This window comes from Psammomys obesus, unplaced genomic scaffold, assembly GCF_907164565.1.
Source record: "Psammomys obesus unplaced genomic scaffold, mPsaObe1.curated_primary_1811, whole genome shotgun sequence".
NCBI classification, from domain to species: domain Eukaryota; kingdom Metazoa; phylum Chordata; class Mammalia; order Rodentia; family Muridae; genus Psammomys; species Psammomys obesus.
Genome location: NW_026585691.1, coordinates 9607561 through 9617882, shown reverse-complemented (window position 1 = coordinate 9617882; position 10322 = coordinate 9607561).

Below are 10322 nucleotides of genomic sequence, written 5' to 3'. Positions count from 1 at the left end.
GTTATGAAGTAGCAAGAAAAATAATTTAATGGTTGGGGCCACCACAACATGAGGAGCTGTGTTATAGGGTCAGAGCGTTAGGAAGGTTGAGGACCACTGGACTGCACAAGAGGCCAGTAAAAGCCCGGCATCTTCTTGCCTCCCAGCCCAGCTTCTACACGGGTACCAGGGACCAGAACTCAGGTCCTCAAGCTCATGAGGGGGTACTTTATCTGCTGAGCCATCTCCCCAGCCCCCAAACAGATACATCTGAAAGGTTCTGCCAAGGCCGCTACCAGAGAACGTTTTTGACGACCAAACATTCAAAAGGTCAGACTCCGTCCGCAGGAGTCCCAGCACCACAACCCAGTGTCCAGATCAAGGACAACCCAAGGAAAGGCAATGCCCTTGAGGCAAAGGTCAAGTGATACCTCTGCATTTCCTACTGGAATCTTAAGATCATTTACTGCCATGCTTCTCGACCTTCCTAATGCTGTGGCCCTTTGATACAGCTCCTCCTGTTGTGATGGTTCCTGACTATACATTTATTTATTTTACTTAATTTATTTATTACAATTTATTCTCTTTGTATCCCAGCTGTGGCCCTCTCCCTCCTCTCCTCCCAGTCCCACCCTTCCTCCCTCTTCTCCCCCTATGCCCTTTCCCTAGTCCCCTATCAGGTCCTCCTCCCCTCCTATCTGACCCTAGCCTATCAGGTCTCATCAAGGCTGGCTGCATCATCTTCCTCTGTGGCTGGCAAGGCTATACCCCCTCCCCCCAGGGGAGGTGATCAAGGAGCAGGCCACTGAGTTCATGTCAGAGACAGTCCCTGTTCCCATTACTAGGGAACCCACTTGGAGACTGAGCAGCCTATGGGCTTCCTCTGAACAGGGGGTCTAGGTCCTCTCCATGCATGGTCCTTGGTTGGAGTATAAAAATTATTTTATTACTACTTCACAACTGCAACTTTGCTACTATTATGACTCATAGTGTAAATATCTGAAATGTGGCCCTCCCGAGGGGTCACGGCTTACAGGTTGGGAGCCACTGATTTACTCTTTAGGGAGGAAGAGCCAGATGATAGATTTGAATCAGAACTATTTCATGAATCTACATCTTACTGCCTGATCTCTATCCTTCTCTTCCCTATCTGCCTTCTCCCATCCCTCCTCCCTCCCCTTATTCCTCCTCTTCCCTGTGTGTATGAGGAGGGTCACTATGCAGGTGTGTGTATAGAAACAAGAAGACAACCTTTGTTTCTCAGGAGCCATCCACCTTGTCTTTGGGACAGGGTCTCTCTCTGCCCTGGAGCTCACCAAGGAGGCTGGTAGGGTGGCTAGTGAGCCTGGGGATCCCCCTGTCCCTACCTCTCAGCACTGGGATTACTTGCCACCATGACCGGCTTGTTTTAAAAACATGGGTTCTGGTCCTTTACTGACTATCTCCTAAGTATGCACACGCACACACACACACACGCACACACCTTTCTTTCCCTTCTCTCTTCTCCCTCCCCCTTTTCTGTTTCTTTAACATGTGAGAAGAAACCAAAGCCTAGGACTCTTTGGGGGGGAACTTTCACTTTAAATTCACTTTCTGTCTCCTGGACTGGCGTTGGGCAGCCTCCAGGATGAGGCCCTGCTAGCCCACTGTCTTTTTCTCTGCCCTGATCCCTCCCCACAGTACAGACCTGGCTCACAGTAACCTGAGACCACTAGAAAACCACATTTTCTGGGCCTCTCTAGCTTAGCTGCTGCCAGAGCTCTGAGGCTGCAGAACTGTACCTACGCTCCCCAAGCAGCCATTAGGCAATTGCCAAGCTCAGTGGCCATTTGTACCTTCTGAACAGCATGCAAATGGCTGATAGTGTGCAATCCAATAACACATGCTCATCCCCAGCTCCGTTAGGCCTTTCCAGAAGCCAGATGACTGTCCAGAAGAAGACCCTGTTGATGTGCGTGGACTGAGCAAGGGCACTGACAGTGCAGGCAGCCCCTGGAAGCGTGAGCACCATTATTCTGAAAATTAATCGGCTGACAGCTGGTAAGCCGTGAGTTTCCTGCAGCCTTTGAAAACCAAATTCACAAGGGGCCAGCCCACAGTTCTGCTGGAAACATGAGTCCGTGGCGCCACCTTCTGGAAGAAACGACCTCAGGCGTGGCTGAGGAAAACAGATCCTGAGGCTTTTGATCTGGTCCCGTCTTCTCACTCTACCGGAAAGCGAATGGAAGCCTAGAGCAGGGAGCTGGCAGGGCAGAGCTGAGAACAGAACTCAGTCAGGTACCTGTTGACTCTCCTTAGGGCTGAGCTTGGCCAAGCACAAGTATCACACCGTCCAGGTGAAAAGTGAGATCAGATAGATAATTTCATGTCCCGATGGCCTTGGATGCACACACATTTGTAACAGAAACTCAACTGTTCCCAGGCTCCAGAGCATCCGGGAAAATGCTGCCACTCTGCCCTGCTCATGTCTCCGGAGCTCCTGAGTGGACACGGGCCCGGTGCTTTGAAGAGGGGACTGTGGAGAGGGCCTCCGGGGAGCAGTGGCAGGGAGTCCGCAGAAGGCTTGTGAAAAGTCAGCCAGTAAGGAACAGTCACCACACACCCCGTTCCTCAGGAGCATTTTCACAAATGCCAGACCAGTGTCTTGTTTGGAAAAAGAAAATAGTTCCTGTTGTGGAACACAGTGGAAACTCAGGAGACGCTTATTAAATAGAGTAGATTGGGCTAGTGAGACAGTTCAGGGGCCAGGGCGCTTGACACCAAGCGTGGTGACCTGAGTTTAATCCCTGTGAACCACAGACTTCTGAAAGTTGTCCTCTGACCCCTACACACATTTGCAGGCACACACATAGAGAAATTAATAGAATGTACATATGTACATACATACATATTAGATTACCACAAGAGGGAATATGGGCAGCATTTCCCCGCTCTCCTCCATACACGTACACACCACCACACACCATTCTTTCTTTCATACGTATTTCTTTCCAAATTCCTAATTTGGCTTGGATAGCTCCAGCAATTCATTCATCTCACAGGCTGCCTATCTTTTGGGGGTTGGCTTGTTTGGTTGGTTTTTGTTGTTATGTTGTGGGTTTTTTGTTTTGATTTATTTTTAAATTACTTATTATTTATATAGCATTACTTATAATAATGCTATATATGATAATTACTTATTATATATATAGCATCCTGCCTGCATGTATGCCTGCGCACCAGAAGAGGGCACCAGATCTCACTATAGATGGTTGTGAGCCACCATGTGGTTGCTGGGAATTGAACTCAAGACTTCGGAAGAACAGTCAGTGCTCTTGCCCTCAGGCCCCTTTCCCCGGCTCTTTTTTTGTTTTTTTTTTTTTTTTTTTTTTTTTTTTTTTGCGATAGGGTTTCTCTGTGTAGCCCTGGCTGTCCTAGAACTCAGCCTGGTCTTGAACTCAAGAGATCCACCTGCCTCTGCTTCCAGAGTGCTGGGGTTAAAGGCGTGCGCCACCACTGCCTGGCTAGGTGGCCTATCTTTAGTATGTTCCTACAGTTAACGTCCTTCTGTCGTCAACTCAGTTTGTCAAGCAACTGCAGTCGTTTCTCGGGCCTGTTTGTCTCCTGCCGAGAAATGAACGTGTCCCCCTGCCCTCTGCCCTTTAACTGGGCGTGGTTCCTTCCACAGCTCCTTCCTGGATTCTGTTCCTAGCACGCAGACCTCAGCCCTGGTCACAGGTCCAAGCTACTGAGAAGGTCGGCCTGGAATGATGCTCTCTCCTCCATACCCAGGCCCTGCCAGGCTCTGCCCTGCCTCCCCCAGACCGCAGACCTGCAGAGAGAGCATCTGCGCTTTGTACCTGACCGCCCCTCATGGGCACGAGCTTGGTACCTGGCTCGTCCCTGGCTCTTTGAGGGACCGCTGTAAACACCCGCAATCACTGTGGAAGCCTGTGCCCCGCCTTCTACCTCATCCATAAAGCAAGGGATGTGGGCCTATTTTACCTCAGTGGTCCTCTGAGTCTCTGATGCAAGCCCTCTTGGCATCAGTCGTTCTGAGCGCCCACGCCGGCCTCTCTGAGGAGAGTGGAGGCATTGTCCGGCCACATCTGTGCCTCATTTGCGCGCTAATCTTTTCCTTCCTGGAAATTTCATAATGGCCACAGATTACGGTTCGGCGGAATTGTTTCTGGCTGAGCTGAAGAACCGGCTGTGTCTTTTCTTGCCCGTCTCCCCCTCACCCTTCCTCAGGCCTCTCAGTACGGCCTGGGCCCGCCACCTCACCCGGGACCTCCAGACTCTGTGTGGTCCTCCGCGGTGGCGGTACCTGCCCTGTCCTGGCAGCCCTGGGAAGCTCGACAGGGCTTTTCTCTTTATGCTCATTCGTGGGGAGGGTGGCCTGTGGAGTTCCGAAGTCTGCCTCGGCGCCTATTCCTCGGGTGGCAGGCATCTTTTGAGATAAGGCTTCTGGAACTACCGAAGCAGGCCTGACTGCGGCCTGTGGCGCCCCAGGAACCACTGTGCCTTCCTCCACAGCGCTGGATTACAAGCACACGTCATTGCGCTTGGCTCCTGGTTGTTTTTTTTATTTTGGTTTTTCGAGGCAGGGTTTTTCACTGTGTAGCCCTGGCTGTCCTGGAACTCGCTCTGGGGCTGTTGTTCTTTTACTGTTTTTTTTTTTTTTTTTTAATGTAGGTCCTTGGACCTTGGAGGCTCTAAGCCATCTCCTCAGACACCAATGGGAATTTTGAACACAGAAGATGCTGTGCACATCCAGGTCAACGCCAAGATGATGACAGTCCCCTTTTCCATGTGATTATCTTTCTGTCCAGGATTACCATATAATTATTTACTACAACACAGAGCTAGACTGTGTGAGACAATGGTTCTCTCTAATCACTTTCACATGGCTAGAATATGCGTTTATTTGTGCAAACACTTCATTTATTACAAGGGGGATGCACAACATTTTCGAGCATATGTATTTCTTTTTTATTAATTTTTTTATTTTTAAGTTAAAATTTTTTTAATTTTTACAATTTATTCACTTTATATCCCCTTTATTGTAGCCCCTCCCTCATCTCCTCCAGGTCCCACCCTCCCTCTCTCTTTCCCCCATTCACCTCCCCTAGTCCACAGAAAGGGGGAGTCCTCCTCCTTTTGCCATCTGACCCTAGCCTATCAAGTCTCATCAGAACTGCCAGCATCCTCTTTCTCTGTGGCCTGGCAAGGCCGTACCACCAGGGGGAAGTGATCAAAGAGCAGGCAACCGAGTTCACGTCAGAGACAGCCCTGCTCCGCTTACTTGGGAACCTACATGGAGACTGAGCTTCCTATGGGCTTCATGTGAGCAGGGGATCTAGCATGGTCCTTGGTTGTTGCATCATCTCTGCAGGCCATCCTGGGCCCAGGGCATATATGTATATTTCTTTTCCCACAAGAAGCCTTCATCTTCCTGAAGGGAAGATGCTCCACAGTGAAGGCTGTTCAGACCACGCTCCTCCTGGCTTCTCTTCTCAGGCACAAAGAACAACAGCCATGCTGAGGCTCACACTCCGAGCCTAGGCTAGTGTGACCTGATGCCGTCCCTGGGGTCCCCTGTGTCTGGTAGGACAGCAATCGCTGTGCTGTAACCACCACAGGGGAATAATCATCATAAGGGAGAAGAGACAAAAATACTTTAATTGCCTTGTAACTCTCCATAGCTGTGAAATGAGGTGGCCTTTACGGCTGCCCCCCAGAGAGACTAAACACCAGCCAGGCCTATTTTGAATGGAAAGCCATAAAGTGCCATCGGTTAACAAGAGGCCAGGCTGTACTCAGGGCTATTTATAGCTCTGGCCCCACAGGCACAAGGCCCAGAGCTCCTAACTGCCAGCCTGTCAGCAGCTGGCTTTGCCCGAAGTAACCTAGGGCCCAGTGTCCCGAAGAAGCTTGGATGGGAGGAAGCTGAGCTAGGTGGAAGACACAGGTATCCCGGGGTGGAGGGGCTGAAACCCAGGCCAGAACCTTCCCCAAGCTAGGTTAGCAGGAAGGACTCTGGGAGGACAATGCATCTACCTCTCTTACACACAAATGCTTGGAAGCTAGAATTTATGCCATTGGAAAAATAAACACTTATTTATTTATTTATTTGTAGCTTTCCTCTACCAAAATTAAGCCTCGGTAGAACTAGTACTGCCCAGAACAGTCGTGGCTGGCAGACCTACACACCTTTCTCTCCACCCTTCCCTGCTTTGCTACTCCCCTTTCTTCCTCCTCCTCGCCTTTCCTTCCTTCCGCTTTCCTTCAGCTGTTTTGAGACAGACAAGGTCTCGCCATGTCAGCTCGGCTGGCCTGGGACTCACTAGGTAGATCAGGTATCACAGCTGTGTCAATCTTCCTGACTCTGAATGCCGGGGTTACGATCGTGCACTTCCTCGCCCAGCTACGGCTCTTCCTATAAACACGAACAGAAATCTAAGCATCACCCCCAGGAACAAGGGAAACAATCAGAAAACCTCATTCCAGGGGGAAGTAAAATTAAATCAGGGACCAGAAGGCCTAACTAAACGAGAGCCTGTGGCTAGTGTCTTCAGAGGGTGTCTTGTACATAAAATAAGACAGGGTGCTCTAACATAGGGCTGGCAGGCTGGCTCAGCTCGAGAAGGTGTTCGTCAACCCTGACAACCTGGGTTTAACCCCTGGAGCCCACAGAGTAGAAAGAGAGCACCAACTCCCACAGGTTGAACTCTGACCTTCATAGGCACGCCTTGTGCATGTGCACACATCTTTGAAAACATGAAACACACACATACACACGAAGAGCTGGACATGAGAACAACTGCTGAGAAATTCAATCAAAGAGAAAGAAAGTCTCCCAGATGGTAAAATTAAACAAAAAAACCAAGCATATGGACAGAGCACGGCAGGCACGCCTTTGATCCCATTACTCATTGGGGGAGGACAGAGGCAGGCAGATCTTTGTGAGTTCCAGGCCAGCCTGTTCTACATAGTGAGTTCCAGGACAGCCAGGATTCAAGAGCCTGTCGCAAAGAAATTAAAATTAAACAAATAAATAACACACACACAAAAAAAAAAAAAATGAAGAGAGATAGAGGACCAGTTGAGAAGCCCAAGGTTAGAATGTCAAGTTCCAGAAAAAAGAAAAAAAAAAAAATCACAAACAGGCAGGAGAGAAAACTGTGAAAGGAAAAAAAAAAATCTAAAGTTGTGGTAAGGATGACATCATAATTAACAAGATCTGCTTGTGCTAAGGGTGTGGCTCATTTGCTGAGCTTGTGTGGGGCTTCAGGTTCAGCCCCCAGCATTCACGCTTACACACAGAAAGCCTTGCTTAAGAAATCTAGAAAATGGGTCGAGTATGGTGGTGCACACCTTTAATCCCAGCACTCAGAGGCAGAGGCAGGAGGATCTCTGTGAGTTCGAGGCCAGCCTGGTCTACAGAGTGAGTTCCAGGAACAGACAGAGCTACTAATTGAGACCCTGTCTCTAAATAAGTAAATTCGTACAAACATTTAACACGAACCCTCACAATACTGAAAAAGGAAGTTCCTAAGTGATTGACGTGAAAACGAAGCTGCATATTGCAACAGGTCAGCTATAGAATGATGGTTGCAACCACTAATGGCAGAACACAGGAGGACAAATGCTTCGGACTTATAACTAGAAATCTGTACCCAACACAACGATCACCTGAACACGAGGACAAAGCCCAGATCCTTTCACGACTATATGCAGTTCTATATGTCATTCGTGTTGGAGGAATTTGCCCTGAGGTGTATCCCAAAACAGGTGTCGGAGTGGTCGGGAGCACTGGCTGCTCTTCCCAGCACCCACCTGGTGGCTCACAACCATCTACAGTGGCATCTGATGCCCTCTCCTGCCGTGCAGGCGCAGCGCAAGCACAGCACTCATCCACGTAAATAAACAAGCCTTTAAAAAAGAAAAACAAGGAAGCAAGTTGCAAAATGAGGCATGACTGGGTCAGATGTGGAAGCGTCTTGGGACCCCAGAGGAGCTGTGAGACGTGAGTCCAGAGGGAAATCCCAGGAAACCGCAATCACAAAGACTTTGAAAGCAAGTGGAAACGTGATGAGGACAGTTGGAACACACAAGGAAGCTAATGAGGAATTCCAGGAGAGGGCCTACAGGGTGCTCAGCAGGGAGAAGCACCTGGCCGTTCAGTTTGAGCATCGGATGCTAGGGAGGAGGGAGTGGACGACTCTTGAAAATTGTCCTCTGACCTCCACGCTATTGAGTCAGAAGTAAATAATTTACTTTCCAAATGCATTTTGAGTGTCAAGTTACATTTTGTATGTATTTTGTGCAGACATCGGATGCCTAGGAATTGGAGTTACTGATGGCTGTGAGTCTCCAGAGGGCGTGAGTGCTGTGAGTGAGCTCTCCACAGAGGCAAAGTGTGTGCCTGCTATGGTGTAATGGTGGGGGCAGAGAACAAGTTGGAGAAGCTGGCTCTCTGCTTCCTTCATGTGTCCCTCAAGGACTGAATTCATCTGTTAGGCTTGGTGGCAGGGGCCTGTACTTCTTGGCCCAGAAGTGAATAATGTTTATCTGTGTGCCACAATACTGATTTTCAGCCATTGGACTTAGCTAATAAGCAATGCAAGAAAAACTATGATATGATTTTCGGACCCAAATGTAAGCCTCTTGAATCTTGAAAATCCAGAAGGAAAAGTTAGATGAAGAGTTAGGAGGAGGAGAGGGATCCCCGCTGAAAGAAAAAAATATGGGTCTTAACCAGGTAGTGGTGGTGCAGCCTTTAATCCCAGAAGTCAGGAGGCAGAGGCAGGTGGAACTCTGAGTTGGAGGCCATCCTGAGTTTTAAGACAGCCAGGATGACACAGAGAAACCTTGTCTCAAAACAAACAAACTAACAAACAAATAAATACTTAAAAAATTTTGTGTGAGTCTGCACAAATGAGTGCAAGTACTCATGGAAGCCAGAAGGGGGCGTCAGATTCCACTGGAGCTGTTGTTACGGTGATTTTGTATTGTTAAATTGTGCTCTGCGAGAATAGGGGTGTCTCCCATTTGTTCAAGAGTGCCCCTGAGTTTTCCAGGAGTAGCAAATTACATTTTAAAACATACTTGTTTTTTAACTAATTTCAAGTCTGTGCTGAGTTTTTAGGATGTGATATCTAACAAGATGGAGACAACGTATGTCGCATTCTCTGTGGAAAGAAACGATCTGCATGCTAAATGGGATTCTGCCTCACACACTAAGCGACGTTTTCAAAGCCCACAGTAAGGCTGGCCATTTCCTTTGATGAGCTTTTTATCAATGTCAGCTGCAGAGAAAGACTGTGGGCAACCAGGAAATGCCAGGGACACAGGCTTGTTTTCTTTTTTGGATCTGCCTCTCAGCGCTCTGCGGGAAGCCAGATCTTACCACCTAAACCATAAAATTTCTTGAGGAACATAAACAGCTTCTCTGTTCTTGAGGAGAGAAGGCTGATGGAAGCCACAGTCAATAATCCGAGACAGATTTTTTTTTTTTTTCAGAAGAGCATGCAGAAGAAAAAGAGTATGTAGGGGTGTGTGGCCAGGCCGGGCCAGCACTTGTGCTAATCAGGTACCAGCTGTGCAGCAGAGAACTGCGTACACACGAGCAGGACCACACTGAGCACAGGCACACATGGGTATACACACGTGCACAGGCACAAAACATGGACATATGAATGCGCACAGTGCACACAAAAAACCACACATAGGTATGCAAACACATGCGCATACAAGTAACCATACAGAGTGCACGGACTTACATACTCACACACTTGAGTAGATGCACGCACGCAAGCATGCACACACATGCACACTCGACAGAAATGGCGGGAAAAATTGAGCTGTGGACAGATAATGAAGAACCAAGAGGGACAGAGCAAAGGTGTCCCCTTCTCCCCTCTCCCTCAGCATCCTGCGTAAGAGAATCATGCCAAACTGCTCGTCACACCCCCACAGCACCCTGATACACAGATTTCTGGACAAGCTGCCTGTTGTGTTTAGCTGTGGCGCATGCCATAGATCTAGGACTCATTAAGGCTGTCCGGCTGTCCTAAGTTTATTTGTACTCTTGCCATTCGGAGGAGAGGAAGGGAACCTGACTGAAACTCCAGATAGAAGGGTGCTCTCCATCTTCACCTACAGGTCAGGCATGGGGCGATGAAGAGGCAGGCGCTGGGCCTCTGCAGAGCTGGGAAGCTGTGTAAAGCCTGGGTCCGGAGACCACCCAGAGAGACTGACCTCACTCCTAGACCTGCTTCTCATTTACTCAGTGGGTGACTGGCGGCGAGCCCCGGTGGCTCCTGGCCTACCTTTCCAACCCTCAGAGGAGAATGAGGAGG